This window comes from Numenius arquata, chromosome 4 (genome assembly GCF_964106895.1).
Source record: "Numenius arquata chromosome 4, bNumArq3.hap1.1, whole genome shotgun sequence".
NCBI classification, from domain to species: Eukaryota; Metazoa; Chordata; class Aves; order Charadriiformes; family Scolopacidae; genus Numenius; species Numenius arquata.
Genome location: NC_133579.1, coordinates 23,380,416 through 23,407,950, shown reverse-complemented (window position 1 = coordinate 23,407,950; position 27,535 = coordinate 23,380,416). Strand labels below are relative to the sequence as shown.

General features: G+C 37.1%; 1 protein-coding gene across 4 annotated transcripts in view; it reads right to left on the bottom strand.

Annotated features, from left to right (window-relative positions):
- The window catches only part of PTPRM (protein tyrosine phosphatase receptor type M), a 481,541-nt gene that overhangs the window by 252,921 nt on the left and 201,085 nt on the right, over nt 1-27,535 (bottom strand). The window lies entirely within an intron of this gene.

Sequence of the window (27,535 nt, the reverse complement as noted above, 5' to 3'; positions counted from 1 at the left end):
AGGTTTGTACTGCAGCACATAACTAAGCCTAGAAATTAGGATAACTTCTAACAGCATGAATTACTGGAATAGGTGGGATGAAGAAATTACAAAAGTTCATTCCTTTGAGATCTTTCAGACAGCTAGACAGCTAGACAAAAAGATGTCACAAACAACACAAACAGAGCTGACCTGCTAAATAGCGTATTTTGGGACAGGGAAGGAACAGAAGGCCTCTAGAGAATCTTTCTATTCTAAGACCCCATGAAAAGCAAATCATGGTGACACACAGAAATGGAAAATAATATCAAACAATTTATTTAGGTGTTTAGGGTAGAGGGAGTTTAGTCACAGCTTTTACTAGAAAATATTCAAATACTAGTATTACACCATTATTTTGAAACATAGCTCTCAGTTACTAATGTTGTTTGCTTTGGGTGAGCCCCTAGGAAACTCTATTCAACATTGTTTCCTTGATGAAAGTTTCTTAGTAAAAAACATAAGAAATTCAAAACAACAAACAGAGATAGCTGCTTTCTTTCTAAGCAGAAGCTTGCTGTTAATTGCTCCCTCCCATGCCTACCTTTTGAAATGCAGTGCTATGTATGGACTAAGAATCCAGAGTTTCCAAAAATCTAGGGAAAGGAAAATGTGGCTTGCCCATTGGCAATACTTGACATCAGCATTAGAAAGAAAATGTTATGGACTCCTTTGAGACTGCAGCATGTGATGAATAGAGAAAACTGAGAGCTCCAGGCTGACAGGTAGAACGTACCGGTTTCTCGTATATTTTGTGACTGTAGCTTCAGAATTTTTCCTATAGTACTGTGCTCCAGCAATCAAGTATTAATTTTAGCCGGAAAAAAACCCAAAACAAACCCACAAAAAAAACCAAACCATCTTGCATTTGAAGGTTTGAAAACAATCACAATGATGACAACAGACTACACATTCTTATTTAATCTGCCAGTAATTTAAAACAATACATTCAGGAGATTTGAAATCCAACTCTGATGTCAATAAATCCTTAATTCTAAAACCTGTCAACACATCAACATCATTAATTCCTTGCTCTTGCTGACTGGTTATTCTCCCTCCTTCCCCAGGTGAGGCCGGTGGCCACTCTGATGTCATAATGTGGGATCTAATCTTTCTGGGGGCTTATGTGTGTGTGCAAGAGAACGCACACACAGGTGCATGAACTTGAGTATCATTTACAAATTAGCTCTTCTCTCTGCTAAAAGGAGGTAGTTCACCTAGATATTAAATGGCATTCTAGATTCGTCAAGCTGGTATTTTCTTCATCTTCTAAAGAATCTTAAATGTGATGATGTCATGCCAATAAAAATTTCATTTCTTTTGATAAGTAGGCCAAAGTAGCAGATGTCTAGTTTAGCCTAAAGGAGAAGAGGCTTAATGGTGTGCAACAAATAAGAAGAAATAAAAAACCAAGCAACATTTTTTCAATACTACCTACTTTAAAAATGTTGCTTTCCTCTAATATTTAGGTTGTACATCCCTACTTACATTGCATTAGAACAACAGCAATAATTTCTCATATTCAAGATGGTATTAAAAATCACCACAGCAACCTTTAATATACTTAACAATTAGCTCTTGATTTTATTAAAGTCTTGACCCACTACTCATCTCTTGAATAGCCGTCTACCAAAAGCGAAGGAGGATAACGGAGATAAATACAAGGAATCAGTTGTGTCATTCCTTTCAAGCCCTCCACACATATACTTTGCCAAATCCAGTCGATTCACTTGACTGGTTTAAAATGCAACACTGGTTTCCCAGAGAGGATAATGGACTAGTGTATAAACAGAAATAAATAAAAAAAAAAAAAAATAGGCAACAAGGCATCCCAAGTGATAGAAACGTTTCGGGGGGAAAAAAAATCATTGTCTTTTGAAAGGAAGTAGACACTTTAGATACTATATTAATATAGTTTTCAACAGCAGCCTACTAACAAAAATGTGACACTTTAAGTATATTAAAAATAATGGCATGTTATATCATTAAATGATAACAAAGCAGGCAATACTCTCTCAGTATGCTTAGTCAAACACTGATAATAATAATAACTTATATTACCATTGGGTCTAGAAGATGTAATTATTCAATACTCCCTTGACCTAGTAGATAAATACATACAAAAATAAATGACAGCACCTGTCCCCTCTTTACAATCTCAGTAGAACGGAAGATAAAATCAGAGATCACAGAACAAATTCAGCTACAGGGATGGCAGAGAAATTGTTAAATATACAACATGTATTCTATGCCAGGGAAGCAAAAATCCTACAGTCTATATTGTAAAACTCTGAAGAAATATATTTCTACCTATCTCTGACAAATCTGTTGGATAATTGTATCTTATCTGGAACTCGTGTATTTTCACATAGTGGATAAAGGACATACAGATTTAGATATGGAGAGATTCTGATCATTCTGTTTTTCATTCTGGGTAGACCATTAAAAATACTTAATCCTATAAAGAATATGGTTAAAAAATATTTCTCACATATTACTGTTTTTTGAATAAAAATTCCCTAGTATGGCTGACTGGATTCTTTAATTCTCTTTAATGCAAAAAATTTGCTGCACTACTAATGCAGGGCTCTTGCATATGATGTGATCTCAGAACACCACAAGGGAATAGGACAATAGCACAGGCCTGGAAGGGACAACCTTTAGCATCAAATCCTGCCCTCTGCAGTCTGTGTGAGGGCTACATTCCTACCTTTCCCTTCTCACAGGGTATAACATTTAACAAACCTAAATGTGTTTCTCCTATTTTTCACCAAAATTCATGGTCACAGAAACAAAATTTCTCTTTAGCTGCTCAAACGTTGGCATGTTTTTACATTTCACAAAAATTCATACTCTAAACTCCAAAAGGCCCTCTGGAGAGCAAGATGGAAAAGGGGAGATCTTAATTTAGGATGCTCCAGAAGACACTTTAATAAATAAGTTTACTCTCTTTTTACTTAAGAATGAAAGAAGGAAAACAGTAGCAGGATTTGTGAATAACAGTACGTTATTTTGTCTAGTATGTGCTGTGAATGTTGTGTAAGGCATTCTTTGAAAGCAGTGATTGGGGTCAGTGTAGAAAGAACTGCACACATTGTACTTGTTATTACATACACATTTTATGCCCTTTCATACTGTGATTTAGTCTGCAGTGGATGCTCTAAATAACATGTGTAATTGTAGATTTATTGAAAGGAGACAATTTCAGCAGTTCAGTGAGCTTATCAGAATGAGTTCTGCAGATGAAACTGCACAACATTCTTAGAAATGAAATGTGAAGGACAGACATAAGTAAAGCCCTTTTCTTCAAGGCTCTGGCTGGCTACCAGAGCATGCAAGTAGATATTTGTAATTGACAATTTTTCTCTGGATTCATAGCAATACATTACTGGGATGCAACATAAATGCTGAACAGTCACAGGGAATGGTGTATATTTTCCACAGCAGAAGGTTTTTTCTGACAAGATCTACAGACTTGCCTGACTGTAGACTCACACTCCTCATACATAAAAAGAGTTCTTCACCAGAACCTACAAGCAAGGAACAGGTTCCCTTCTGTCAAGCTCTCGCCCACTTTTCACATTTCACTTAGCAAAAAACAACTGAGGCATAATGTACCTGTAAGAGCCAGTTATCCTCACAGTTCTAATTGCTATGTAATACTTCTGCATTTTAGAGTAATAGAATACAAATGTTTGCCTTCTGCAGAACCCGTATGAGGATGAAAATGCTACTGCACTAATCTATCGAGATTTCACCCACGCAAGTAAATAGCAAAATCTGAAAATATAAATGCATGAACAACAAATTCATCGACACAATTTATTTGAGCATGACTCAATACAGTGCTTTTGGTCACAGTTTAGTTGCCTAAACATTGGTGTCTACTGCTAACTGAAATGTTCTAGCATATCTGCCTGATCTGTACAAGGATTTCAGATGAGATAGATTCTATGGGAGACCCTCTGCCCTCCTGGATCGGCAGAGAGACCAGGAGGGACACTACAAGGAATTTCCAAAGATACTCACTAGTTGCTTGTGTTTAGGGAACTGAACTGAGCCTTGTGACTTAAGGTAAACAAAACATTATTAGTTAGGACTTTTAAAATAAAGTTTTATCATATACAGGGCCCAGACTATCAGAATAATGCACAAAACCCCCTAAAACTAACAAGAAAAATATTCAATTATGTTTGACTGCCCCGGACTGCTTTTCTATTACAAACCAATATATTTTCTTTTCTTCTTTAATATTACTTGTATAATAAGAATAAAAAATAAAAATAGGAAATTATTACACCAACTGCACACACCAAGCTAACACATTGTCATTTGAATAACATTAGTTTTACTCGAGCAAATATATCTGTGGTCTAGCTTGACTAAGGGGCCTGAAAGGAGTAGACAAAATGAAGCAAGAGAAGCAGGGAAGCAACTTGGATGAAGCAAGAAAAGAATCTAGATTTATTCCTTGGTTAGTGACTTCCTTCCGTAGCCACTACTGCTTTCTTTCTTTCTTTCATTCTTCATGAAGGTAAGCTAACAAAACTAACTATAAAATGATGGAAAATAATTCCTTTTAGTGCTAGTTTTGTTTCAGGAAAATACAATGTTACATGTCTGTGGCTAGAAAAAAATTTAAGGTGCGAATGTAAAATAAATGCACATGAATGGAGGCACACATTAACAAAAGTCAGCTTTCTATTTCAAAAGTGGCAGTGAATTAAGACAAGTGAAAGACTTAGAAGTCAAAAAAAAATTTATGTGGCTCTTTCTCAGTCTTCTCTGCAATGAAAAACTGCTTTTTACACTGATATTATCAATATTAAGCTTCATAAGCAAAGAAGAATTTTGATTCCAATCAGAATATGTAATTCCACACTGCTGGAGGAAATGCATTAGGGAACATGCATATTGCCCTTTGCAGGTTATTAATGTGCTTGCCTGCTTGAAAAGCCGTGCTAGAATGAATTATCAAAACATACCTTACTGCTCTAGATGTGGGTTTTTTCATCATCATCCCTTCAGCCATTTCCAACAGCATTTAAAAAGAACCAATTGCCTCTTAATTTTGCTGTTTGGACGCTGATATAATAGGAGATCATAAGACGTAAGTCTGCTCTCAACTTCCCATGATGGAACTTAGAACTGCTGCTCTAGTTGAACATGCAGGACTCAGAGATGTTCCTCCTTTGTCCCCATGTAACACAAGCTGAGAGTCAAGCTCCACAAACTGAATCCCAGAGCAGCATCTGCTGTCAGAGCCATATACCTTCACGCAGGCAAAACTAATGTCTACATTCAAGTTTTTCAAGCTTCTGTGCACCAGAAAGCCATGGATAGGTGCATTTGCAACTTTGTACAGTGGAACAAGCAGAGAAAATTTTCTTTGTTTGTCTTAAGGATAACATCCATTTCCAAAGAAAGGTAGTGAAGCTATGAAAAGAACCAGAAGCTATTTCTGTTACTATTACTTCATGGAAAAGACAGCCATCCACTTTGGAAAAGAAAATCATGTGCTTTCTTAAACACTTCATAAAAGGGTAGTTAAAAAAAACGTGTTTCCTAACACAATGTAGCATGAAGAGGATTTTCTTTTTCTTTACTGTATCTGTTTGAAAAACAATATATACAGACCAAAAAAAGAGGGGGCTTTTCCCTCAAAAATTTTATTTTAAGCTTAAAAATGAAACATTTCACCACCTTTGTTCCTCACCCATTAATTTTCCCATAGTGTGTCAGCAGCTGTTTATTGATTTTTTTGACATCTATTTTGCATTGTACAGGACTTCACTGTCAACCTCCTACTGTACACATCTGATAGTCTGCAATTTCCATGATACGTAGGAGGACGATCTGATATTGGTAGTTAACATGGCAGCAATATTAGCACCTCACAATGTTGGTGAAGACTTCTTACATAATGTTCTTCTGCTAATTTACCACATATTCAAATCAAAACAGGCTGAAAATTATTCACCTATATTTTACAGTTCATCTCCATACCAAAATACTTGCTGATCCTTTGAGAGGGCCTGTCAGGGCATATGCCATCTAAAAGTTTTGCAATCTGCATAACCAGGCATGGATGGTAGATAATTTTGCAAAAATATTCCAGAACAGTACTGAAATTCTGTCTCTTTTCTGAACATTACAGAGACGTTTGACAGCATTAAAAATTAAAATGCTTTCTTTTCTTACAAAATTTGCATCATACTTGAATTAGTATTATAGAGGTTCATCCGAGTAAGGATTTTAGTTTGTTAATATGCCCCAGAGTCAGAGCATGCCCCTATTAGTTCAGAAATTATAAAAATTAAAATGCTTTTGGGCGTTATCTGACTTTGCCCTTCAACATAACTACTCTGGTTTGCGTATGTGGGACATAATGATTACAGAAATCAGTTTTATTTTCATTTTGTACCACACTTCGCTCCTTAACCACTTCGTTTCTTAACCAAGTACCTCCAGACTGGAGGTAAACCTGACTACATGATGGACAAGGTACTGAACAGACACACAGTTAAACACTACATGCCTGGTTCTATGGTACGTCACTAAGTCTAGCAATCCAAAGGCTTCTGCTCAGACCCCTAGAGCAGAAGTTATAATCCTGGTACATCAGACTTCCTGCCACCATTTAGAGCCTACTGCTTAGGAGGTGAGAGATTTGACAAAGCTCTTTTTTAACCAGAGAAGCCATTTTTGAGAACAGAAAATGTGTGAATATGGCTCTTCCTCAGGACAACTAGCTTTTACGGACCTAAACATCCCTAGGGACTTGTTCCTTCTTTGCAGGACTAAATTCAAACTGGTGAGAAGGGTTTCACAGCTCACATGAAACCACATAAAACCTTAGATTTTGTTCTACTACATTATAACAGGTTTAAAGGAATTATGATTCAGGTTAGACAGCCATATTCACGTGTCCACAGATGTCACGTTCCACCAAACCACCTCAGTCTAAGGTTGCAGAAACTACTCTGAGTTAGATTTTCTTCTCACCACGGCTGGCTGAGAAGGCAAGAAGCGTGCCCACCAGCAACTGGAAAAGACCGGAGCAGTTATACTTGTGACTACTGAGAAGAAAAAATCCTCACAATAAACAGAGGACTGGCAAGATGCAAATCTTGACCAGTTCAGATAAAATACTCTAGCCCTTTGTTTCAATCTACTTGAGAATGGCTTATTTAGGCTAAACCAGTTCCTAGTTACCATTACATTACCTGAAAATTCTGAGTGCTCACAGATTTTACTCAGGCTACACCGGACTCATACATAGAACTGGAATAAGAGCATCTTCTAAGGCATTTATGTTAAATGCTATGCCAGGTTAACAAAGCTGCACAGCATCTAGACACTGTCTGATTAACATCTGGCCAACTTGTAGCTCATGCTTCAAAAACCAGTCTAAGGCCAGAACTCCAATTAAACCAGTGCAGCCTTACAGGCATATCATCAGCTACAGTGCTAGTCAAGTTTGCATGGCTGTGAGCAACTGAAATAAAGATACAAACAATCATCTATTGTTCAGAGTAGTGGTAAGATGAGATAAACAAGACAGAACAAAAGATCTCCAGGTGATACAAAACATTTGTATAAATTAGGCCACCACAAAGTTGAAATGGGTACGTAAAATATGGATATAACGGAGAAGAGGCAGGCTGTGGAGAAGAGGCTCAGGAGGAACGCCAGTTCAGCCTGAGGGCTCCAATGCACAACCTCATGCAAACACAGCCATGTGCTTCCAGAGCCCAGCTAGATCACTGGCAGCCAGCTCAGGTCTTTGCATTTGTGGCACTAACTATGGTGAAGTTGGATAATCTACCAACGGATAACCATGAACTGAGTGCGACTCAGTTTCCTAGCAAAGTACTTCGTGATGGTAGATCATTATATGTAATTGGAATTGCTGTTGCTATAAAAATACTAGCTGAGAAATAAGCAACTCAAGGCATGTCCTGGTTTGAGGAAATGCGAAATAAATATTTAGCATTGCAGGCTTCACCTGGAATTCCTTCATAGTCTACACACGTCACATAGCATCATGCTTTTCCTTCAATGTATATAATATAGCTACTTTTTTTATGTGATATAGCTATAATATATAGTTAAAAGTATAATATTAGGTAGTAATATAGCTAAAATATAATATTATAGCAAATATTGTATTTTATATAATATAGCTACTACTTTAATAATCCGTATAACTACTGCTTAGAGATAACACTACCTTTAGAAACTTGTTTCCTTCCTTAGACTTTTCAGTAGTTATTTGTTAATGGGATATGTATGGGATTTGTTTTTGAGGGGTAGAAGGGGAAAAAAATAACAATAAAAAATAAGGAAATAATCACATACTGTTTTCTCTACCTGAATTTCTGAAGTTGTACTATATCTGTAAAGAGCGTATGAACTCAAGAGGGTTCTGCTTGCATAAAAGAACCCGAGCCCTTCCAGCACAGGCTTAATGTTTATCAAAAAACTAGAAGAGAATAGAATACCACATCCCCAATTAGAAGAGATCTTTTAAACTATAAATCATTTCTCTAGAAAGAACAAATTAACATGGTAAGACACTGGTGCACACAAGCATAAGCAAAGCTCTACCTATGTTCATTATTCAGGATTATACGTATTTTAGAAAGCTGGCTATGTAAGTTTGTAGGACAACTGTATTCCAAGAACCTGTCTTCGAAAGTTATTGCCTGATGTCTACAAGTACTATGAAAGCAGTGAGCATTTTCAGGATCCATTCATTGTACTACAGAAATATGACTCAGCTGGTAAACTTTACAAAGCACAAACACAGTAAAAGTGCATTTTCCAAATTCTCACCTGTTTTTCACAGGTAGTTTCCCTTTGACTAAGCTTTTTCATGTGGGTTTTTTTTTTCCCTTTCTTAAAACCTTTCACAGTAAGTTATCTGATAGTCCTTACTGATACCTAGCAACAAGATATACATTATATTTCATCTTTGAAAACGTCTCTTTCTGCTGTCACTACAAAAAAAAATAGCTTAAAACTGTAAATAAAGCACCGACAATAATAACATTTCCTTATTCTATGCACAATGTAACCTCTGTTTTGGAGTGGACCAAATTGCATGAAGAATAACCAAAACCATCACAATGCGAGTATATCTGGATGCTCCTTGCTTCCTGGGCATGATTGGGTTTCCCATTCCCAGGTGTGAGGCATCAGCAGCCCCATCTGAGCTTTGAGACCTCCTACACTTCACCTGAGATGCTACAATGGGAGAGCAGTACAGCACTGCGATATAGCTTTTTCTGAAAAACACACCAAGTTTTCTAACCTCAGTGACAGAAACAAGGCGAAGAGGAGTTTTAGCCCAGGTGACAGCCTACTGGCATTCCTCTTCGGAACACCTTTACAGACCTAGTTTGGGTTAACAGAAATCCTATGTAGCCCCTCTACTGCTAGAACAACGTAATTCCATTTTCTGTCTCCCATTATTCTTCAGTCAGCACATGTCTATAACCCATGCCATTCTGAAATGGTCAAATGAAAAAGTCTAAGAAGTCTTGTGTTATACTGAGAAGCTAAAAGCGTGAAGATATATCAGTATTGCTTCTTTTTTATGCAAAAGTTAGCACAGGTCTGAACCATCTGTTAGAAAACACACCCTAAGCAACTGAGTAACAATCACATGGATTTACCAGATTTGTAACACCCAAAATGTCACTATCCAATTTAGTCTAGATAACAGAGTTTACCATAAACCCCTTCTATAAATCACCAGGTTCAGTGTTTCTCAGCTGAGATTTCTGAGGCTCCATCAATCACTTCTATGGGATCCTCAGCAGGTAATTGAGCAGACCTCTAGTAAATAGGCTTATATGCATTATACAAAGTGCTGTATATAGTAATGGCACAGCTGGACAGCTGTTGAAATTTTTACTGAGGTCTGCAAATTAAAGACATTGGGAGAGGGGTGGGGGGAATCACTCAATTGTGCTTTACCCAAATGGATGAGAAAATCATGAAACTTTTCTCTTTTTTCCCATTCCTTAATCATTCTAAAGCTATCTGATTTAGCAACACAATGAAAGTACAAATTAAGAGCCCAAACCTCCACCTTGTCTCAAAGACTAATTTTGAAATTAAAGACTGCATGAGGTTGCTAGCCATTGCTGGGGGAAATATAAATTAAAAATAAAGCACTAGTGAAATTACCCCTCTGCCAGCAACTTTACATACGAGATGGTTGTTACCACTAACTGCACCCAAGACCAGGCAGTTTTGACACCCACTAAAGATCAGCACCTGCGTCTTCTCGTGTTCACAGTAATGCTAATTACTCTGGTAACAGCAAAGCTCCTGCAAAGAAAGTAAGCCCCCAAAATCTGAACTTTCTGTCTGCAGTCTAGTAGAGCCAGTTCAGCACGAACCCAGTATAGTCATGACAAAGCCAGGGAAGGACCACACAATACGAATTTTGCAGATACATAATGGTTAAAAGGAAACCATGAACTAATAACAGCACCAAGCACCATAAAATAAAAGCATGAAAAATACAAGAATGAGATCCACAACCATGTCACAGATTGATTTTACACAAGTTATTACAGTCATGTGGTATAATTAGTTTCTACATCATTAGCGCTATGTGTTTTGGAACGACACTTAACTACAGGTATCATTAAAGTTAAGGAATTGCTTCTTTTATGAGGAGAGAAACATTTGCAGCTCTACAAACCACAGACTAGCCATCAGGGAAAACAGACTAACATCTGAATTTAATCATATGTTCCTTCCGTCTCAACAAATGGACTTCAGAAAAGTTTAGTACCAATGCAGTAATGTCAGCCCAAGATGTGGAAAATATTCTTGTGGTTAAAATATACTTCGATTAAATATTTCAGATGTTTTTGTAGCTGGAATTGCCATCTTCATATGCCAAGCTTCCCTCAGATTAAAGTACGTTTATAAAGAAAATGAAAACACTTTTTCCATCTACTTTTCTCTGCCCATTTTTTTTTATTTGCTGTTTGTATGCATATAAAAGAAAGTTGATTTTGCTATGTGAAATATTATGACTTGCAGATTGTTAAAAGGATTGTTAAATATTTTCCCTTATTTTTTTCCTTTTGCTATTGACATTTTTCCAAGCTATATTCTGTATAATTCTATCTTGACAGCAGATCTCTACCACAAGTCACCATTTATGATATAACCCATGACATTTAAGATCTGCAAGTACTGTTCCTACCTGATGGTAGATCCTGTTACTTATTATACCACAATCTGGTTCTATATAAAGTGGCTGAATAAATTTGCTAACTTTTTCCAAGAAAGGATAAGGTATCACTTCTGTATTTTCAAAAGATCTTTCAATCCATGACGTAAGAGAAATTTCACTATATATCTGCATGGTAATAGGATTTATATAGTCTGCAAATCTCTTATCATCCCCTTTCAGAACTACCGATTTCATGATTCTTTCTTAGAAGACTAGGCACCAAAAATAACTTTCTCTGAATATCTAAGTTCTCTCAAAATCTGTCTTTCAAAAGCAAAGCAGTAATACTGAATGAAACTGGTCTGTGTAAAAGGAAAAGGCCTCCAAGCAAATAACTTGGCTTGTGTCTATCTAATGAAAAAATCTGTGGCTAAATCTACTTGGACGTTCGGTTATCCATATGATACTTTTCAGCTCTACATTTCTATAGAAACCATGGAACTGGTGAAAAAATTATGGGAAAGCATATGTGCTGGGGCCAGAATCCAACCCTTTGGGAAGCCAATACTCCTCCTTATGTTTTTCTGCAAAAGTACCAGTTGAAACTAGTCCAGGAACTATTTCCTAAAAGACTTCTCATTACCAGGGACTTTCCTCGCTGATTTAACACTCATGTTCCAAGACACCGAGGCTGTGCCGCCTTCTGGCGAAGGTCCAAATTCCTAAGCTTACTCGTTTTCTGAATGTGCTCTGAATTCCAAAATGATGCTGTCTGCCAGCAGACCCTTCCTGAATGCAGGGTCACATAAGGTTGTCGTCAACTAGAGTATTATTAACTGGATCTCAGCTATTCCTTTGCATCCGGGAACAGTTCCATGCTGAAGTTACCACTGTTTGAGCAGGTGCAATATCTCTGTGGGTAAAAAAATCGTTAACTCTGAATAATCCAAAACACGATGCATCTCTGGAAAACTGTGCAGAAATACAGCTTTCATTTTTCTAAATCTAATTTCTGAAAGAGCCGCTCTGTCTCTTTTGGTGTTTATCTGAATTCCTGGAGGAGTCAGCGCTCTACTGAAGATGAGATTGCTTTTGTCTAGATTTATTGCAAATCAATGTGTGCTGAGTTCACAATTCACCCTGGTTATATTCTAAATGACTTTGCTCTTGGATGATGGCTTGATGAAAGAGTCATCCAACTAAAGAAAAAAGTTCACCACTACAAGTTTCTAAAACACTTTACAAATTCTTGGGATCATAGAGAAGCCAAATGGCACATATGTTATCAACAATAGATGTCCTTTCAATGCTGAAACTATATGTTAAAAAAAATCCTCCCTGGTTTGAAAAAACATCAAAGAAACTGTCAAGAGTTTTTGGATCAAATTCAGCTCTGAAGTAGCTCTTTATTTTACAAGGAAGACTAACCAGATGATGCAGGACATTCACATTTCTTTGATTCCTTTGACAGTATTCCCTTTGGGGTTCCTCTGATCTGTTTCACAGGGCAATTCTGCTTGAAGCACCTGAGGAGGTCCTATGTCAAGTATAATTCCTCCACAGGACAGGAAAGAGTTGCTTCTCCCCTGTTTATTGGCATTCCCTTTGGAGACTTCAGCAGACCTTGGCTGGCCAAGAACAACGGATCACAACTGAAAGAGTCACTTAGCCAAAGCTTCAGACAAGTTTCTAGCCCCAAAAGTGGAACTAAGGAGAAATGGAAGTGCTCATAGCACTGTCTATAAAATCCCAGCCCAGCTGTTCGGTGTTGAAGGCTGGGAACATTTTCGTGGTCACTGCTATGGCCAAACCTCTTCTATGATGTGACAATTCACATCGCTTTCTGAAAACATTACAATAAAGTTTCAGCATTCTACAAATGAAGAAATACAATGTTGTATTTCAAATAATCACAGCATCACATGGGGTTGGAAGGGACCTCCGGAGATCATCTAGCCCAACCCCCCTGCCATAATGCCTTAATAGTCTGTATTTTTAAAGAATTCTTTTGAACATTTCTGCTACTTTGAAATTTTTTAAATCCTGTGTGTATTAGCCCAGATTTTTTTGTCAAACCATTACCTATACAAAGCTGGGAAAAAAGAGAAATAAAGATCCTGTCCCTTAGATCATCATCCCCTAGTTGCTTTGTTTCTATCGTTTCCATTTCTGGTGGACAGGATATTAAGAGCAAAGCAAACATACAATCTGCATCTTAAAACAAGATGTATTTCAGTATTTTCACTCCATTCAGTCTTACCACAGCAAACAGAGTAAAATGGACTAGCATAACATTTACCACATTCTTTCAGGTGTGCGTATTTACTTCAGTGGGACTTAAGTGTAATGTGATGCTAAATGCCATGTTACAAAAGGAGGGGTTGTCTAAACCAGAAGCAAAATATGCAGCACAGGAAGGAGAGGAAAAAAGTCAATATTCTAGACAAAATAAGCAGTCACAAGAAGCAATGAAGTGAAAAAGCACATAGCACAGGATGACATTCAAAGAATAATTTGATAAACATTTGCAACGTTTAAAAAAAAATAAGCATCTCATTTAAACCTACTGAATTTAGTATGTGTTTTGGAAGGAAAGGGGTGGTCTGGCATGCCTGTTTTTTCTTCCATCGTGCCACCCTCTTTTCAGTCCCCTACAGCCTTGTTCTAGTGACTTCTCCTGTCTCTCCCATCAGGTTTGGAGGGCGAGTGGCTAAAATCAGAGATTTGTTCTTCCAGCTGCCACTTACATATAAAGGAAGTCTAGTTTTGAGCTACCAAAACATATAAGAACATAAAAAGTAAGTCAGCTCAGTACACATACTGTAATTTCTAGTGTCTTTTGGCTAGCAGTGGTATGTACCTGCAACGTATTTTCACTATTCAGCTGTACTGTGTACAAAACCCCTATAACTCAAAACATACATTGGTGTTATTTAGAAATAATATATGTGGGCATATAGGTAAACTATTGGTGTAGTGTTATCTGGTAACTGATTTAGCTACATCAATGTATTACATATATTTTTAGGAATATAATTTAGTGTTTTTCACTAAATTTCACTAATTTCACTAAAAAGACCACCCAAACAACCTCTCCTCTCCAATAAGAACTGTTAAAAATATAAAACAAACATATCTAATCTTTCCGACAAAATAATAGAAATATTTTTCCTCTCTTCTACAACATGAAACTCTGTTGGTAATGCTACTGTTGTCAGTTTATTCTTGAGCAGCACAATTCCCTGGCATCTCTCACAGTACTGCAAATCAGTTGCATAAAATCCATAGCAACTAACTTCAGAAACTGGTCTTCTTTTCTGGTATGGAAATTTCCTTGTTTATATCAGATGTTTGAACAACTTCTAACTCCACTGTCGTAATAAATAGTATCATCCTTGAAACAGTCGTTGAGAGTAAGCAGAGCCAAAGTATTACACTTTAACCTTGGCAATGACCCATCTAAAAATGAATGGATACAGTCTGGAAAATTAAGGAGATATTTGTCTTTTCTATTCAGAGTGTGTTCTGTGCAGATTCAGAAAGTCAAAGCACCATCTTATGTTAGAACACAGAACCTAATCAACAATGGCCTGAAGACGAGGCTTTAAACAAGGTGTTCCTGACCTGATTTTAGGAAAAGAACTGATTTTAGTTCTTAGACAATGGATATTAGGACTGACACTATCACTGTACCAATACTCCAGGCAAGTCTTTACATAATTTATAGGAGAAGCAAATCTTACCTTTATCCTAGAATGTTTTATCTTTATCCCCAAAGAGACTTATGGGCATTTACAAAGATGCAGGAGGTTGGTCTCCCAAGAAGCATTTTAACATCAGTGGGAAGTTGATAAAATTTAAAAGATGAATTTAAAATATTAATTAAAAAAAGATCAATTTAAAAGATGAATAAGAATACTTTGTTTGGATCCTGCTCCAAATCAGTCTCTTGCAAATCTTTCCATCTTTCCATGTTGACTACGGAAGTTACTGAAGATACATACTGATCAGCACAAGCATGGTTCCTGATAGCATATGTAAAAGCTGGAGGTAATTCTCAATTAGCAACCCATACATCTGCCAAATTTTAGAAAATAAGTTTATGGGAGTCACATTTATTATAGTTTCCATAGGCACTAAGCTGTCTAAGGAACCACAATATTTCCTCAAATTACTCACAGCAATTCTGGGCCAAAGTCAGCAGAAAGTTTATTACAAAAATATCCACAAAATCCTTCCAAGTTTGATCACAGAAGGCAAAATTAGTCTAGTCTTACAGGTTTATATTTATTTTCCCCTAAATAAAATGACTTGAAATAACAGCATGATGGCAGTACAATTATACAGCATAATCAGATTACTTATTAGTACCTTGAAAACAAACATTTCTTTGCTTCTCTGACTACTCCTGATAAATACCATAGACTTCCCTTGGAATTTCTGTTTCAGCACTAGATCATTAGTAGTTTAAAAAAATTCTAATGTTATTTGAAATATTGCTTTATCAACTGTGCTTTTCAGGATTACGCCCACATAATCTATTGTGTAATATGGCTTATACATGAAATGCTACCCAAAACTGGTGTCAAACATGATGAATAAAATAGTGAAATTAATGAGAAGGAGGAAAGAGGTTTTCTCCATGGATATGAGCAAAAGAAAATGCTGGAATTCAGCAAAAAAATCATAGAATCATAGAATGGTTAGAGTTGGAAGGGACCTTAAAGATCATCAAGTTCCAACCCCCCTGCCATGGGCAAGGACACCTCCACTAGAGCAAGTTGCTCAAAGCCCCATCCAGCCTGGCCTTGAACATTTCCAGGGATGGGGCATCCACAACTTCCCTGGGCAACCTGTTCCAGTGCTTCACTACCCTCACAGAATTTCTTTCTGGTATGTAATCTAAATCTCCTCTCTTCCAATTTAAAACCATTACCCCTTGTCCTGTCACTACACTTCCTGACAAAGAGTCCCTCGCCGGCTCTCCTGCAGGTCCCCTTCAGATATTGGAAGGCTGCTATAAGGTCTCCCTGGAGCCTTCTCTTCTCCAGGCTGAACAACCCCAGCTCTCTCAGCCTGTCTTCATAGGAGAGGTGCTCCATCCCTCTGATCATCTTCGTGGCCCAGGTTGGACTGGATTAATGAGCTTCAACCAAAGCAAAAGTTTAACTTTCCCCAAAGCAAAGGACTCAAGGGTCTCCTGATCCTCATCTAGAAAGCTTCTGTCTGAAATTATCTTCCTCCTTCCCCTCTTCCGTCCTCAATAGGAGACCAATTCCACATTCACGTTTGCTCATCCACTCACCCAAAAAAGCTGTTCTGCTTTTTGCCCTTGTTTCTCTGTGTGAAGAGTTAGGATACAGCTGTAAAGAGTTTCTTAAGCAAGTCTTAAGCTCTGAGCAGGTAAAGGCCACTGACCCATGACAGCTTCTTTATCTTCCTGCAGGCTCTCTTATTCTAAAGCAATCTTGAGCTGCAGCAAATTTCAGCTTGTTTTTCACTGGGAAGAGTGATTCCATTCATAATCTTCAACTTCTAATACCACCGCAACACTGTTGAAGCCTTTTTCTCCTCTCCCAAACAGCAAAAATTGTAATTTTTGCAATCCATAGAAACTTAAAACTGAAAACAGGCAAAAATTATTTTTTTCTATATCATGTGCCCTATGCTTTTGCTATAGCATGACAATATTCTGATTGTAATTCATAGCCGATTTTGTACTATCCAAGTACAAGACATAACTTAAGTTTCTTTAAAAAGAGTACCTGAAGAGCATATATTCTTTAATATTTCATACTGAATAAAATCAAAGATATTCATACTACTTTAAATGATATTCAATATATTTTATTTTAGCCAGGCACCAACCACTGTATATTAAAGGAACTAAATATCTTCTGAATTAATTTGGTTACCTTAAATTTGCCGTTTTGCATGAGAAATAGCACAAGCAAGTATACACCTACAGATACCAGTCCACATAGCTGTCACATACATTTCATTATCAATCTCTTACCAACTGTTTGTGTAACTTTGCCAAGTATTGGCAATTTAGACTGGAACAACTACTCTTCCTCTTTTCTCATGCTGGAAAATTTTAGCAAACTCATTTCTGAGAATAAGTGTAAAATTAGTTTATCCAACGTTATGTGTCTTTCCGTCATCATTTAACAGCTCCATCATCCCTTTAGGGCCAGAAATAATCTTGTGCAAAAAATTAAGAAAAGAAATCAGTTCCCTGCACTCATACCAATAAACCTACATTTAGGACTTGTAAATCTGAGAAAGAAATGTCACCGTTTATGTAGAATTTAAAATCTTCATAAAGATTTGCTCCAATCAGTTACTCAGCTGTACTAGATGTGCCCATGTAATAGATATCCCCTATGAAGAAATAATTAAATGTTTATGTGGATCTGTGATGTACTCATGTTCACAGAATTCTAAGGGCTACTTTTTTCTTCTCCATGCATCTTTAAGACACTGCAAAGGCAGAATACTGTGTTGCCCTGCCATTTGAGCATTTCAACTTGTCAAATCAACTGATACTAGACTAGAATTGTTACAGAAGACATCTAGGCTATACCACTAAAAACTTCTCAATAACAGAAGACAGCTCAAACCTTTTCATTTTAAGGAAAAAACTCTAGTCTGAGCCACTGGAGAACTGTGTATCTATAAAGCTCCAAATGCAGAATAAAACCTTAAGATCTTATCTAATTGCAATTCATATTGTTCTAACAATCAAGGCATAAATCAGTTTGCAGAGATTAAAACCTGGGTTCTGAAGGAAAAAGAAAGAGACATACAAACTGGCCTCAGCAACTTTCAGTAATATCCAGGAAGCAGCTACTGTAGAGCATGAAAATGAATGCAGAACAGTACTTTTCTGATAGAAACTACCACCATCTGTGGTAGTTGATGTGGTTCTATGTACATAAGAATCATATTTTGAGATTAATGGCATATATATTTTATTTAAATAATGAACAGATAGTATAGCAAGAGGAATCAGTGTACAATTTATCTAATTAACAGTGATAACAAAAGCATGCAAAATACTTCTGTAAATATGGAGCTCAAGTGAGTTTATGGAAGAAGCATCACCCATCTGTTAGTTAAATGAGAGTGATTCTGATCTTCGCAGTTGCCTTTCAAAATCTGGTGTCAGAACTTTAAAAAATATTAATCTTTGCCGGAGGTCCCTTTGAAAGATTATGTAGAAATGAACAGAGTAGCCTCATAATCATTTTATTCATTTGCTTTGAGACCCCAGTATCGGAAAGCAAAGGGTCCATCTCAGTCAATAATTGGAAAGTTTGAAAATCAGAATATGTTACCTCTTTTTCTATTAGAAACAATTCTGTTCAGGATTAAACAGAACCTTGATAAGACGGCCTTATAAAGAACCTACTTCTTAATGAACAGTCTTAGACATAGACAAAGTTAATGTTAATAAAGAGAAAAAAAAGCAGACTGAGAAGCCCTGCTTGCATAATATTACTCTAAATTACTGCAAGACTTGATTCAACCCCGAGAATTTTTCATCTCCTTTTACAGTAATTGAAATATATAATGAAAGAACTTTTAGCTTCTTTTTAGAACAACTAACAATGCAATGCTGTTTGTCAGTGAAAGGTTTCTTCACAAAAGAAATGCTTTCATTGATTATCCTGAATTATAAATTATAGTTCTCTAATTCTTCCTCTTATAAATGAATACTCTTCACAATCTAGCCTTACATGTCAGACGAAAAAGATGAAACTTTTATAATGGAAATTTAATTATAGTACAATTTTTGCCAGTTGTCATTCCAAAGTCATCTATAATTATGCTCAGGTCATTAAAAGTTTTTTTTTTCATTTACTTGGCCAAACATGCCAGTTACACATCAGGTCATCCTCTCAAATTCAACTCTGTACAACAGTAATTAAGTAAATTATTGAATATTTTTTGGTGTGTGTGTGTTTTTTTTTTAAGCTAATTGCAAACAAAACATCTGCAGAAACAGTCAAAACAAAGAGCAACTGACAGACGGTTTGATTTTTGTTCCCAAAGAACATAAATTTTTAGAAATAAAAAGGCACTTCTGTGTGTCAAGAGTAAACACTTATTATTGTCTTTTTGCTTTACATGCATTTTCCCATACGTATAATACTAAAATACAACATTCCACTGTAAACATCATTTTCTACTGCAAAATTTCTGGACCAAATACCTTCAGAGAGCTTTCTGAGAGTTATGAATCATGAATTAATAGATAAAATTGAACTCTCCCTTTCCCAAAAGAAAACCCTCTTTTCTCCTTACCAGGAACTGGACCAAGTTTAGCATAATGAATAAGCATGAAATAAATGCACAGATACTTTTTCGCAAGCATTTTTTTTTTTTTTTAAAAGAAAACAAAAAGATTCAAAACTTAAGTATCTCACTGTTTCTATATAATTCCTGGGTGTTCCATGCTTCACAGATATTCCAATAGAATTGTGTGGTTACATGTTTTTACAACCGGCCAAAGCTGCTGAGCACATGGTCTAACGGACTCAAACAAAAGGGTGAGCCTTAAAATAATAAAACAGAGGAGCATAGGCCTGTCTGTTCATCCATTTCCATCTCTGAATACCCTTTAAAACCATTGGCAAATTTCATCCAAACAACTTGTTTCAAATTTAAACAAATTTGACACAGTCCTGCCAGAATTTAATTCCAGAAGGTGAGAGCAAGCCAAACTAGTGCCCTCATTGAGGAGGTTCAGGGCAGACAAGCAGAAGGCTAACATCAAATACCCCTTTTGACAGCAGATTTCTGGTTAATTGAGTGCTGCCTCTTGCCTTGCAGGTCTGTCATATGGGAAAATGGGATTACCGTCATAAGGTGGCAATATTTAGTAGACAAATTTTTCAGAAATTAGGCTTCCCTTGTCTATGGGACATCTTATTTTCCTGGCTCCTAAAACAGATGGCTCAGAAGTTCACTCAACCACTTTTTTTAATTATAAAATCTGTTCTTTAGAGCCTAAATCCCCTTTGGTCATAGGGGTGATACATTCACATACATCTATGAAGGAGAATAAGAAGTGGATTGATGAAGATATATGTGTGTGTATGTATATACACACATACACACTGTCAGGCATGCATAATTATTCTTTTAGACATAAACTGAAGAAGTAAATATATTTTGGCCACTTCAAATGTATAAAAGATTTTACTTTGATTTTGGATTAAACCTTCTCCAGTTACTAAGTCAGAGAAAAAGCCATCATTTCCTGTCTCATTCGCTAATGTTTTTGCCAAAGGATCAGCATTATTAAAAATGTAGTTTGTCTATAACTGGAAGACAGTATGGCATAACTGGATGTGAAAATTGGAATAACTGATGTGAAAATTGCCTTCAGAAGAGGGGAGAAAGTGCTCACCAGGAAGTTGTTAAGGATAAATTCAAGGCACCTGTGGAACTTCACAGGGACAGCATCTATACCCAAAGCATTCTCTGTTAGGTATTTCTAATTGCTTGCAGTAACAGAGTACCAAAGCATTTATTTAAATCTGCAGTGATAATACTTCTGAAAAGAGAGATCCAAAGCAACCAGTGTATAAGGGAAGTACACACATTCTAATGATGATAAGGATACGTAGTGTGAAACCTGACTGTCAGACAAATTTGTTTAGAACAGAATACTACTAAGGAATGCCCTATCAATATTTTTCACAAGTATACCTAAATTTACCACTTCTATTAAAGATGCCCACATGCCAGTCTTTTGTTTATAACCAGTACACTCCCAACTTCCTGTTGTTTTTTTTTAACTTCATACCAAGAAATTATTCCTGAATCAAAGTTGGATAAAATAATTTTTTGAGTGTGTGGTTTTTGAGCTTTTCCTTATAATTAATAAGAGACTGCAAAGAAATCTGGAGATAGAGATATGTCATAGGAGTAATCATATTATCTACTTTTTCTCAAGGGTCATTATGTTTTCTTCACATTCCCCTTACCTGATAGATGTGAAATTAATAATTTTGCCCCTCAGGTTTGCTATAAGATGGTGAAGGTTCATTTGTCTCAAAGAGCAGGTTAATTTCTTCCTTTGCAAATGTTTTGAAATGGAAATCTAATAAAGTGAAGAGCTAAGTCTCCATTTAAATGACTGCTTTTCACATGACAGTCCTACTTGGCAGTTCTTCTTACAAAAACTCGGCTTCCACCCCTATAAAATCCAGCTATAATTGTCAGGAAAGAATCCTAAATGTTTCTCCTCGTTATAATGAGGAGCTCCTCAAAACAAACTGATCTGACAGTCAGGTTTCACGCTACATATCCTTATCATCACTAGAATGTTGTCTACTTCCCTTATACACTCCCAGTACACATGTCAGAGAGAGGGCCAACAGACCCAGATCTTTGCAGGCATTTTCCTGTCCTATTCCTGCCCTTCCCATCAGGTGGTGGGGAGGAAAAAATGTTCTGCCTCTCCAGTGAGGCCTCTGGATACTGTAACTAAACCAAAAATATGTATTGAGGGACTTAGGAAGACATGAAAGTGAAGGGACTAGTAATTTCTACATAACACCAGCTTGCTCGGTGGCTGATGTTAGGAAAAATGTTTGTGTGCACAAGCTGAAGATTCAACAAACAGAGAGCCAAGCTGTGATTTCCCCTGCAAAGGAAAGACACACCCAGGATGAAAGGGCAGATAGAAAATAAAATATTATCAGGGTAAGAGAAAATGTTTATTTTTCCCTATCACTGGCAACAAGAAATCTGAAAAACGATGTGGTGGAACTCAAACTTTTGCTTATGGTAGCAAAAAGTTTGGCACTTTCATATGGTAGTCACAGCTGGACATCATTTATGTTTTCAGTAGAGCCCTTTCCAAGAAGATGCTTTTTTTTTTTGTTTCCTAATCAGAGGTAAATGACAACTGACACAGAGACACAGACATACATCCTACTAGGTAATATTTTCTTGGAATCCTATTAAAATCTATCAGTTTACCTTCTGCACATCCACAACCTGCTACGCTGCAGAAAATCCAATAGCAGCTTTTACCCTTATGAGAAAGTGGACCTTATATGGGAATGGTTTGTGTACCAGAAAAGCATTAGAAGAAAGGATGATACAGTAGGTAATCCTCACTTCAAATGTCTATTAAAACTGTAACTTACTTTCACAATAAAACCATACATGAAATGTAAGTTCACTGTGGACTTCCTGTTCTGATAAATTAATGCAACTCTCTACTAAAGTTTATTACAGCTTCAGGTTTGGAGTGGTGACTTTAGAAATACCATTGAACTTTTCCACAGAAGATAAAATGGTGCAATATCTGCAACCCTCCTCCTCAGGGTTCAGGTGTCTGTGATCTGAGGTCTAGCTCTGATACAACAGAGCTGCACAACCTTGGTTCAAACTTCTGAGAAAATCGCCAAGTTCTGAGAAAGAGCTGTAGAAAAGAACCTGCAGTACGGCTTCAAGTTGACATTTCCTTATGATCACAAAGCTCAGAGATATTAAGACTTCATTATATGCCTGAAAAAAACGAAACCTGTTCCCAGGCAGTCCCTCAAGGTACAGCAACAAGAAGGAAAAACTTAATTCCCACTGACACAAAGATCCTTCCCTCTTTTCTTGAGACAAAAAGGTCAGAAGATACAAAGAAGCCTTCAAGGACAGAGAAAGGCAGCCGCCATTTCAATCTAGAGAAGTTCTTAGGAAGGAACTCATCCTTCCTAGTAGTGACATAGAATGGGGAAGGGCATGGAAATAAGCAATAAGTACCACCAAGATTCAAGACTGGCTAGGGCATGAACGTTGACAAAGGGAGAGACTAACTACAGAATTAATGACAAAAGAAGATGGGAGGGTGGAAAATGGGGAAGATCAACTGCAAAGATGATTTGAGTATTCAGAATCTCATACAGTAAGGGCTGCAGACTGTCCATCTTCTAGGACCTGGCAAGGGCTTCATGTCACGGGGCAAGAGGAAAGTCGTGGCATGGAGTACTGTCTGGCATACCTCAGCATGATGACTTTGCATGCAGGGTTCAATACAGTTGCTGGCCCATACCACCTGCCTAAAGGTACTTTTGTTTGTTGCAACCTGATGCAGTTAAAAGAGAGTGTATGATAGCAAAGTACTGTATAATTTGTAGGGACTATCTAAAATGGGTAGATAGGAAAGATTAAGAGTTCTGTGCTTTGGCTTTGGATCAGGCCACAATTTTCAACAGAGTGAACTTATATTGCCTATGTGAATACTGTATTTCCATACTACAGACCTTATGGGATTATAAATTATGCACTCCTTTTAGCAGTGAAATGCAGAAAACAGGGAACTTAGATAACATTCCCAAGTGAAAATAGGGTTGTCGCTCTGGTCACGTCTGATCATTTTTAGGATCTAGTAACAGGACATGAGGTCTTAATCTATCAGAGGGAAGACCCAGCTGAAGCCAAAGCGGTGAGCAAAATGAATAAACCGAAAAAGAATAATCTTTAAGAGTGGGGATTTAAAGAGTTCCTCTGCTCTGTTCCTCCAGATGGTAACAAGCCTTCTAGGAGTAACAGACAGTTTACAACTAACCTGCAGCAGTGATTCAAGAGCTCAATTGTAGTGGGAGTAACAGCTTTCCTCCTGACAAGCTCAGATCATGGGGTAGAAGAGACAGCAAAATGAACCATATTAATTAAAACATTCCTGTTCCTTGTGTTAGGAATGTGTGAAACCCTCTGCCTGGAAAATTATTGGTTAAATTGACAGTGATTGTTTTTGCAGACACTCCAGGGCATTAAGCACAGAGAAGTAGAGTTCTGACTGTTAAAAAAGCCCCCAGAATTTGGGGATAGCCCACCAGAAGTTTTTTTTTATGGCAGTCTTTTTATTTATATTTTCTTAAATTCCAATACCGTTTTCTGGTTTGGGAAAGGAAAAGATAGTAATTTTGTGGAATTATTCCAAATGTCACAGTCAAAAACCAAACATGATGAGGAAAAGGCAATGATTTTCCCTAGAAGGCCTTAAAAATCCCCTCCCTTAGCAGGACAGATTTTATTTTACTTTTTCTTCCTAAGGTAGCTGGCTTTAAGCTATACCTGTGTCATAGTTTCACCAGGGATGGAGTTAACGTTCTTGCCAACAGCTGGTTGAACCACGACAATTTGTTCACCAGCAGATTCAAGGAACAACATTGTTTAGAAATACAGTTTCATAATAGAGAGGCCATAGCAAAAAAAATTTGCAGGAGCACATTTAGGAGTTCCGGATTTTCTAGGAGACTGTTTTAACTGGGGCACTGCCTCACCGTCAGAGTGCAGGGTCACATACTGGATCGAGATTTATATTGTGCAATGCATGTCAAAGATAAAACACGTTGCAAAGCACTGAAATAAATAATTCCACCCACAGAAATATTGATATCGACAAGAGAAAACTACAAAACACAGTCTACCTTATTAATCCTTCAACATTCCTACTTAGATTTTACCACAGATAGTTCCACTAGGTTTGGGTCAGATTTAGAGAATCAAATATTTAGAGAATATTTGATATTGGACTTTTTCAGGCACCAGAGGGTTCCCAATCTACTTCAGCAAGGGATAACAGGGTTTTTTTGTAACTATTGACTCTCAGATCCTCAAACTCATTATGTCCCATATGGCAGAGCCACTGTTGGTTCTGTGCTTACATACAAGGTTCCTTTGGTTCAACTATTTGTGCAGCTATTTAGCTGCTAGCAACAGTGGAGTGAGTGAGGTCTCTATAGCAGTGGTTGGCATTGCGAGCCTGACACCAAGTGAACAGTCTTGTTCCTCAGATAGTGGTGTCTGAAATGTGAAGGATTCTGATATCCTGCCCCTAAAAAAGGATAATTGTGGGTGACTACTCTAGAATACTTATTTTACAACTGTACCAGAGTGAAAATGTACTTCAGATATACTGTATAATGGAAATATTCTGTATGTCCTAATGAATTTTCTTCCCATCTCCCTCCACCTCCCTTTTACTTTAAATGGCAGCACTATTCCAGATTCCTAACACCATATGAGACAGTTGTGAGAAGAGGGAGCTTTGAGAACAGAAACTGGTGATTCAAATTCCGGAAAACCTGAGGAGGCCTGATTTCAGACCTTAAAACAAGAAAAACCCTTTTTTCCAAGTCTGACTCAAATGCGGTTCACAATGGCCAAAATCCATTAAAACCCTATTTTTCAAACCTGAACTCCACGTTCTAGGTTAAATCTAATCCAGACCCAAATTTAATTCCTCAGCCTTCCTGAACACTCCGCTGAAAGAGCACTTACATTTATATTACATTTCATCAAAAGGAAGCAAAGCACTTTAGACAGTATGTAACTGCTCCACCGAGGGTGATGCAGCTAAGTCTGGGGAGATTTATATTTTTTTTTGCATTCTAATTATAGACGCTTTTATTTACCAAAGTTGCAGATAGGACTTGTCTATTACAAGCCTCTGAAATCTCATTTTGCTAAAATGAAAACATATTTCAAATGCTTTGGAGAACTATTAAGATTATTGAATGTCTAGCACATTGCTTCAAGTCTCTGAGTGGTTCACTAGACCCCTAGGGAACAGGCAAGCAGCATACAATTATCACAGTAATTAAAAAGGTGCAATGACTCTTCTCTTAAAGACTCTTGGTTTATTAATTCTATGGTATGCTTTGGAGACTGGCATTATTTTACTCCTACCCAGCTTAATTATACCATCATTAGTTTATCAACATCTCCTTTTAAGCCCTTGGGACAGTTATTAGCATGTCACTTGCTAACAGTTAACCAATAACCACTACACCTTCAAAGCAGGATCTTCTGCTATAAAAAAGCCAATTTGTAGAGACAGATTTAATATCATCATTCAATTTAAAATTTTCAGTCAGCCATCACTTTCTGCTTTTAATTTAAGAGGGTTACTGTTTAGCTTAATGAAAACACAAATAATGCTGATGTATTACAAGATGTTACCAGGTAATAAAATACTTCCAGTCCATAGTGGTTTACGAGACTGAATGCGTGTTTTAATACTCCACAGTACGTACCACTGAAAAGACCAGAAAGCATACAATGTTCTTAAATATAAATAGAAATCTGGATTTCTCTCTCTACTGGGTCTGGCTGGGATGGAGTTAATTTCCTTCTTAGCAGCCTGTATGATGCTCTGTTTTGGATCTGTGACTACAACAAGGTTGATAACACACCAGCGTTTTGAATGTTGCTGAGCAGTGATTGCACCACCTCAGAGCTTTCTCTTTTTCCCACTCTGCTCCCCCAGAAGTAGACTGGAGGTGGACAAAAGGCTGGGAGTGGACATAGCCAGGACAGCTGACTCCCACTGACCAAAAGGATATTCCATACAGTCAGCAATCAAAGCTCTAGGAAAGGAAGATGCCTTGCTTCCCAGGAAGTTGCTAAATGTCTGCCTGTTGACGTGAAATAGTGAATGAATTCCTTATTTCGCTTGGCTTGTGAACGCAGCTTTTGCTTCACCTGTTAAACCCTCTTAATCTCAGTCCATGAGTCTTCTTGACTTCCCTCTGTTTTCTCCCTGTCCCATGGCAGAGGTAACTGAGTTGGTGGCTGTGTGGGTACTTGGCAGCTGGCTGGTGTCAATCCACCAGACTCTCTAACCCTTTAGTACAGACAGGCTCACTGACACAGCACCCAATGTTACATTATCTAATCATATAAGCAGATGATCAAACTATGAGAAAAAACGTTTTAATTTTAAAATAACTGACATACTTGTGTGTTAATACATACATACTTTGTCTAGACAGGTAAGTTTATATTATTATGAAAGGCACAGTGACCCAGGAAACCCTCCTGCAGGTAACTCGAATTTTTATGCCTCACTTTTGATTAAGCTGAAGTTATCTTAGTCTAGTAAAGAAAATCCTACAAATACTAACTACTTACGTATTACTATAACTTAAATGTACTGCATTTTGGTATTTTTCATTAAATACTTCTGTCCAGTAATAAGAGGAAGAAAAAAACCATAAAGAATATGAAAGAGTTAGTACTTGTATAAGCTTGCATCTTCAAAACATAACACTGGGATTCTGATAGCAACTATATTTCATTCTATGTTTGACATCACACCAGACAGCTCAACTGATATGCAATTTAGCCACTGACAGGTGGCCTGGTGACTTTACAAAAAGTAACTTTACTTTCACATGCAATGGAAATACATCAAGTATGTAATTTTTCCTGTTTAAAAGACAAATAACATCAAGCCATTCTTTAAAAGATTAGGATCAATAAGCTAATACCATTTGCTTAATGCCATTT